The sequence below is a fragment of the Camellia sinensis genome, unplaced genomic scaffold, assembly GCF_055761805.1.
Source record: "Camellia sinensis isolate YWXY unplaced genomic scaffold, ASM5576180v1 Unanchor6, whole genome shotgun sequence".
NCBI classification, from domain to species: domain Eukaryota; kingdom Viridiplantae; phylum Streptophyta; class Magnoliopsida; order Ericales; family Theaceae; genus Camellia; species Camellia sinensis.
In genome coordinates, this window is record NW_028129474.1 from 13,342,501 (window position 1) to 13,350,000 (window position 7,500).

Here is a 7,500-nt window from a genome sequence, read left to right on the forward strand (position 1 = left end):
GCATGCCATGCCACGGTCAAGACAGCCCAGCCAAAGCCAGCAGCATGCCATGCCAAGGCCAAGGCCAGCAGCATGCGATGCCACGGCCAAGGCACCCCAGCCAAAGCCAGCAGCATGCCATGCCAAGGCCAAGGCCAGCAGCATGCCATGCCACGGCCAAGGCAGCCCAGCCAAATCCAGCAGCATGCCATGCCAAGGCCAAGGCCAGCAGCATGCCATGCCACGGCCAAGGCAGGCCAGCCAAAGCCAGCAGCATGCCATGCCAAGGCCAAGGCCAGTAGCATGCGATGCCACGGCCAAGGCAGCCCAACCAAAGCCAGCAGCATGCCATGCCAAGGCCTAGGCCAGCAGCATGCCATGCCAAGGCCTAGGCCAGCAGCATGCCATGCCACGGCCAAGGCAGCCCAGCCAAAGCCAGCTGCATGCCATGGCAAGGCCAAGGCCAGCAGCATGCAATGCCACGGCCAAGGCAGCCCAGCCAAAGCCAGCAGCATGCCATGCCAAGGCCAAGGCCAGCAGCATGCCATGCCCCGGCCAAGGCAGCCCAACCAAAGCCAGCAGCATGCCATGCCAAGGCCTAGGCCAGCAGCATGCCATGCCACGGCCAAGGCAGCCCAGCCAAAGCCAGCAGCATGCCATCCCAAGGCCAAGGCCAGCAGCATGCCATGCCACGGCCAAGGCAGCCCAGCCAAAGCCAGCAGCATGCCATGCCATGGCCAAGGCCAGCAGCGTGCCATGCCAAGGCCAAGGCAGCCCAACCAAAGCCAGCAGCATGCCATGCCAAGGCCAAGGCCAGCAGCATGCGATGCCACGGCCAAGGCAGCCCAGCCAAAGCCAGCAGCATGCCATGCCAAGGCCAAGTCCAGCAGCATGCCATGCCACGGCCAAGGCAGCCTAGCCAAAGCCAGCAGCATGCGATGCCAAGGCCAAGGCCAGCAGCATGCCATGCCACGGCCAAGGCAGCACAGCCAAAGCCAGCAGCATGCGGTGCCAAGGCCTAGGCCAGCAGCATGCCATGCCACGGCCAAGGCCAGGAGCGTGCCTTGCCACGGCCTTGGCAACCCAGCCAAAGCCCGCAGCATGCCATGCCAAGGCCAAGTCCAGCAGCATGCCATGCCACGGCCAAGGCAGCCTAGCCAAAGCCTGCAGCATGCGATGCCAAGGCCAAGGCCAGCAGCATGCCATGCCACGGCCAAGGCAGCCCAGCCAAAGCCAGCAGCATGCGGTGCCAAGGCCTAGGCCAGCAGCATGCCATGCCACGGCCAAGGCCAGGAGCGTGCCATGCCACGGCCTAGGCAGCCCAGCCAAAGCCCGCAGCATGGCATGCCAAGGCCAAGGCCAGCAGCATGCCATGCCACGGCCAAGGCAGCCCAGCCAAATCCAGCAGCATGCCATGCCAAGGCCAAGGCCAGCAGCATGCCATGCCACGGCCAAGGCAGGCCAGCCAAAGCCAGCAGCATGCCTTGCCAAGGCCTAGGCCAGCAGCATACGATGCCACGGCCAAGGCAGCCCAACCAAAGCCAGCAGCATGCCATGCCAAGGCCTAGGCCAGCAGCATGCCATGCCAAGGCCTAGGCCAGCAGCATGCCATGCCACGGCCAAGGCAGTCCAGCCAAAGCCAGCTGCATGCCATGGCAAGGCCAAGGCCAGCAGCATGCAATGCCACGGCCAAGGCAGGCCAGCCAAAGCCAGCAGCATGCCATGCCAAGGCCAAGGCCAGCAGCATGCCATGCCCCGGCCAAGGCAGCCCAACCAAAGCCAGCAGCATGCCATGCCAAGGCCTAGGCCAGCAGCATGCCATGCCACGGCCAAGGCAGCCCAGCCAAAGCCAGCAGCATGCCATCCCAAGGCCAAGGCCAGCAGCATGCCATGCCACGGCCAAGGCAGCCCAGCCAAAGCCAGCAGCATGCCATGCCATGGCCAAGGCCAGCAGCGTGCCATGCCAAGGCCAAGGCAGCCCAACCAAAGCCAGCAGCATGCCATGCCAAGGCCAAGGCCAGCAGCATGCGATGCCACGGCCAAGGCAGCGCAGCCAAAGCCAGCAGCACGCCATGCCAAGGCCAAGTCCAGCAGCATGCCATGCCACGGCCAAGGCAGCCTAGCCAAAGCCTGCAGCATGCGATGCCAAGGCCAAGGCCAGCAGCATGCCATGCCACGGCCAAGGCAGCCCAGCCAAAGCCAGCAGCATTCGATGCCAAGGCCAAGGCCAGCAGCATGCGATGCCACGGCCAAGGCAGGCCTGCCAAAGCCAGCAGCATGCCATGCTAAGGCCTAGGCCAGTAGCATAACATGCCACGGCAAAGGCAGCCCAGCCAAAGCGAGCAGCATGCCATGCCAAGGCCTACGCCAGCAGCATGCCATGCCACGGCCAAGGCAGCCCAGCCAAAGCCAGCGGCATGCCATGCCAAGGCCAAGGCCAGCAGCATGCCATGCCACGGCCAAGGCAGCCCAGCCAAAGCTAGCAGCATGCCATGCCAAGGCCAAGGCCAGCAGCATGCCATGCCAAGGCCAAGGCCAGCAGCATGCCATGCCACGGCCACGGTACCCCAGCCAAAGCCAGCAGCATGCCATGCCATGGCCAAGGCCAGCCGCATGCCATGCCACGGCCAAGGCAGCCCAGCCAAGGCCAGCAGCATGCCATGCCAAGGCCAAGGCCAGCAGCATGCCATGCCACGGCCAAGGCAGCCCAGCCAAAGCCAGCAGCATCCCATGCCAAGGCCTAGGCCAGCAGCATGCCATGCCACGGCCAAGGCAGCCCAGCCAAAGCCAGCAGCATGCCATGCCAAGGCCAAGGCCAGCAGCATGCCATGCCACGGCCAAGGCAGCCCAGCCAAAGCCAGCAGCATGCCATGCCATGGCCAAGGCCAGCAGCATGCATGCCACGGCCAAGGCAGCCCAGCCAAAGCCACCAGCATGCCATGCCAAGGCCAAGGCCAGCAGCATGCGATGCCACGGCCAAGGCAGCCCAGCCAAAGCCAGCAGCATGCCATGCCAAGGCCTAGGCCAGCAGCATGCCATGCCACGGCCAAGGCAGCCCAGCCAAAGCCAGCGGCATTCCATGCCAAGGCCAAGGCCAGCAGCATGCCATGCCACGACCAAGGCAGCCCAGCCAAAGCCAGCCGCATGCCATGCCAAGGCCAAGGCCAGCAGCATGCCATGCCACGGCCAAGGCAGCCCAGCCAAAGCCGGCAGCATGCCATGCCAAGGCCAAGGCCAGCAGCATGCCATGCCACGGCCAAGGCAGCCCAGCCAAAGCCCGCAGCATGCCATGCCAAGGCCAAGGCCAGCAGCATGCCATGCCAAGGCCAAGGCCAGCAGCATGCCATGCCAAGGCCAAGCCAGCAGCATGCCATGCCGCGGCCACGGCAGCCCAGCCAAAGCCAGCAGCATGCCATGCCATGGCCAAGGCCAGCAGCATGCCATGCCACGGCGAAGGCAGCCCAGCCAACGCCAGCAGCACGCCATGCCATGGCCAAGGCAGGCCAGCCAAAGCCAGCAGCATGCCATGCCATGGCCAAGGCCAGCAGCATGCCATGCCACGGCGAAGGCAGCCCAGCCAAAGCCAACAGCATGCCATGCCGAGGCCAAGGCTAGCAAGATGCCATGCCACGGCGAAGGCAGGCCAACCCAAGGCCAAGTCCAAGGCCAGCGAAAGCCAGCAGCATGCCATGCCAAGGCCAAGGCTAGCAGCATGCCATGCCAAGGCCAAGGCCAGCAGCATGCAATACCACGGCCAAGGCAGCCCAGCCCAAGCCAGCAGCATGCCATGCCAAGGCCAAGGCCAGCAGCATGCCATGCCACGGCCAAGGCAGCCCAGCCAAAGCCAGCGGCATGCCATGCCACGGCCAAGGCAGCCCAGCCAAAGCCAGCAACATGCCATGCCAAGGCCAAGGCCAGCAGCATGCCGTGCCACGGCCAAGGCAGGCCAGCCAAAGCCAGCAGCATGCCATGCCAAGGCCAAGGCCAGCAGCATGCCGTGCCACGGCCAAGGCAGCCCCGCCAAAGCCAGCAGCATGCCATGCCAAGGCCAAGGCCAGCAGCATGCCCTGCCACGGCCAATGCAGCCCAGCCAAAGCCAGCAGCATGCCATGCCAAGGCCAAGGCCAGCAGCATGCCATGCCAAGGCCAAGGACAAGGCCAAGTCAGCCCAGCCAAAGCCAGCGGCATGCCATGCCAAGGCCAAGGCCAGCCGCATGTCTTGCCACGGCCTTGTCCCGCAGCGTGGCGTGCCTTGGCCTTGAGCTAGAACATCGCATGCCACGCCCTTGGCAAGCAATCCTGTCCCTCATGTAATTGCCATTTGGTTTGGCTTTGACTTACGTATATGTTGCCCTGCGAAATGCATGTCCCTCGGGTAATAGCCGTTTGGTTGCCTTTGACTTGCGAACACGTTGCTAGTGCTTTCCCCAGTGGAAGCTTGCTGGGAAAAGTATGTCCCTCGGAAGTTGCCTGTTGCGTTTGTTATTTGCATTCGAGCTATCCGATGCTTGCTCGGTTTCTCTAACAGTTTTTGCACGTTCGTCGGGCTTTTTAATTATTTATTTACTCATAAAAATTATAATAAAATAAATAAAAAATAAAAAAATAATTAAAAAAATTACTATAATTACTAGTGCCTCATCTTATAATTGTTGGAATTTTTCTAGAATTTTTTGAGGATTTTTAGTAATTTTTATTATTTTTTAAGTATTAAAATTGAAATAAATTAAAATAAAATATTCCGGTGGACAAATATTTTTTTATAATTTTTTTATGGTGTATTAAATTATTTCATACAACTTTCATGTTGAAAGTTTTGGCAAAAAACCATTACTTTTTAAAAAAACCCCATTATGACTCCTCGAACATGGTTGATGTTTCCTCCTACCAGATTGAAAAGGGCTTAACAGGCTATTATAAGGGGGGGGCACCTTCCTTAAGGCTGGCCAGCATGGCCAGGCCACAGGCCACGCCTATGCCTAGGCGGGCGCTCGGCACATGCCATCGCATGGCTTGTGGCATCGAAACTACATAGCCAAGCACGGGATGCGTCGAGTGGCGGCCCTCGGTGGTGGCGGTGGCACGCTTGCCAAGGCCAGCATGCCATGCCACAGCCTTGGCCAGCAACATGGCATGCCAAAGCCTTGGCCAGCAGCATGCCATGCCCTGGCCTTGGCAAGCATGTCATGCCACGGCCTTGGCCAGCAGCATGCCATGCCCCGGCCTTGGCCAGCCTGTCATGCCACGGCCTTGGCCAGCAGCATGCCATGCCACAGCCTTGTCCAGCAACATGGCATGCCAAAGCCTTGGCCAGCAGCATGCCATGCCCCGGCCTTGGCAAGCTTGTCATGCCACGGCCATGGCCAGCAGCGTGCCATGCCACGGCCTTGGCCAGCAGCGTGCCATGCCCCGGCCTTGGCCAGCAGCGTGCCATGCCCCGGCCTTGGCCAGCAGCTTGCCATGCCCCGGCCTTGGCCAGCAAGTCATGCCACGGCCTTGGCCAGCAGCATGCCATGCCACGGCCTTGGCCAGCAACATGGCATGCCAAAGCCTTGGCCAGCAGCATGCCCTGCCCCGGCCTTGGCCGGCAGCATGCCATGCCGCGGCCTTGGCCGGCATCATGCCATGCCGCGGCCTTTGCCGGCAGCATGGCAAGCCCAAGCCTTGGTCAGCAGTAGCATGCCATGCCAACGCCTTGGCCAGCAGCAAGCCTTGCCACGGCCTTGTCCAGCAGCATGGCATGCCATGCCACGGCCTCGGCCATCAGCATGCCTTGCCACGGCCTCGGCCATCAGCATGCCTTGCCCCGGCCTTAGCCAGCAGCATGTCATGCCACGGCCTTGGCAAGCATGCCAAGCCATGGCCTTGGCAAGCATGCCATGTCCCTCGGGTAATTGTACAAGTTGCCTTGCGAAATGCATGTCCCTCGGTTAAATTGCCATTTGGTTGGCTTTGGCGTGCGAACGAGTTGCCTGTGCTTTCCTTGTGGAAGCTTGTTGCGAGAAGTATGTCCCTCGAAAGTTGCCTGTTGCGTTTGTTATTTGCATTCGCGCTAACCGGTGCTTGCTCAGCTTCTCGAAATGTTTTCGTGCGTTCGTCAGGCTTCTTAGTCCTTCGGGGGGTGATTCGTTTTGGGGGGCTGGTGCAGAGTGTACGTCGTGACACGTGAGTTGTGCTTGGTTTGTGCGAGTTGGACGGATCCCTGCCTATGCAGCGAACTCCACTGGTGCATTCCTCCATGTCCCTCGGGTGATGCCTTTAGGTTGTCTTCGACTTGCCTTCGGGTTGCCTGCGCTTCCCTAGTGGAATGCGCCTTGTGAAAAGCGTGTCCCTCGGGTAATTGCCATTTGGTTGGCTTTGACGTTCGAACGAGTTGCCTATGCTTTCTTACTGGAAGCTTGTTGCGAAAAGTATGTCCCTCGAAAGTTGCCTGTTGCGCTTGTTATTTGCATTCGCGCTAACCGGTGCTTGCTCGGCCTCTCTAAATGTTTTCGCGCGTTCGTCGGGCTTCTTAGTCCTTCGGGGGGTGATTCGTTTTGGGGGGCTGGTGCACAGTGTACGTCGTGGCGCGTGAGTTGTGTTCGGTTTGTGCGAGTTGGACGGATCCTTGCCTGTGCAGCGAACTCCACTGGTGCATTCCTCCATGTCCCTCGGGTGATCGCCTTTAGGTTGTCTTCGACTCGCCTTCGGGTTGTCTGTGCTTCCCTAGTGGAAGGTGCCTTGCGAAAAGCATGTCCCTCGGGTAATTGCCATTTGGTTGGCTTTGACGTTCGAATGAGTTGCCTGTGCTTTCCTAGTGGAAGCTTGTTGCGAAAAGTATGTCCCTCGAAAGTTGCCTGTTGCACTTGTTACTTGCGTTCGCGCTAACCGGTGCTTGCTCGGCCTCTCTAAATGTTTTCGCGTGTTCGTCGGGCTTCTTGGTCCTTCGGGGGGTGATTCGTTTTGGGGGGCTGGTGCACAGTGTACGTCGTGGCGCGTGAGTTGTGTTCGGTTTGTGCAAGTTGGACGAATCCCTGCCAGTGCAGCGAACTCCACTGGTGCATTCCTCCATGTCCCTCGTGTAAATGCCTTAAGGTTGTCTTCGACTCGCCTTCGAGTTGCCTGCGCTTCCCTAGTGGAAGGTGCCTTGCGAAAAGCGTGTCCCTCGGTTAATTGCCATTTGGGTGGCTTTGACTTACGAGCGAGTTGCCTGCGGTTTCCCAGTGGAAGGTTGTCGTGAAAGTTATGTCGCCCGGAAATTGCCTGTTGCCTTTTGTTATTTGCAGTCGCGCTAACCGGTGCTTGCTCGGCTTCTCTAAATGTTTTCCCACGTTCGTCGGGCTTCTTAGTCCTGCGGGGTGTGATTCGTTTCAAGCGGCTGGTGCGTAGTGTACGTCGTGGCGCGTGAGTTGTGTTTGGTTTGTGCGAGTTGGATGGATCCCTGCCTGTGCAGCGAACTCCACTGGTGCATTCCTCTTCATCGTCCGCGGGATTCCTACAGGTTGCCTGCGCTTTCCCTAGTGGTAAAGGTCCTTGCGAAAA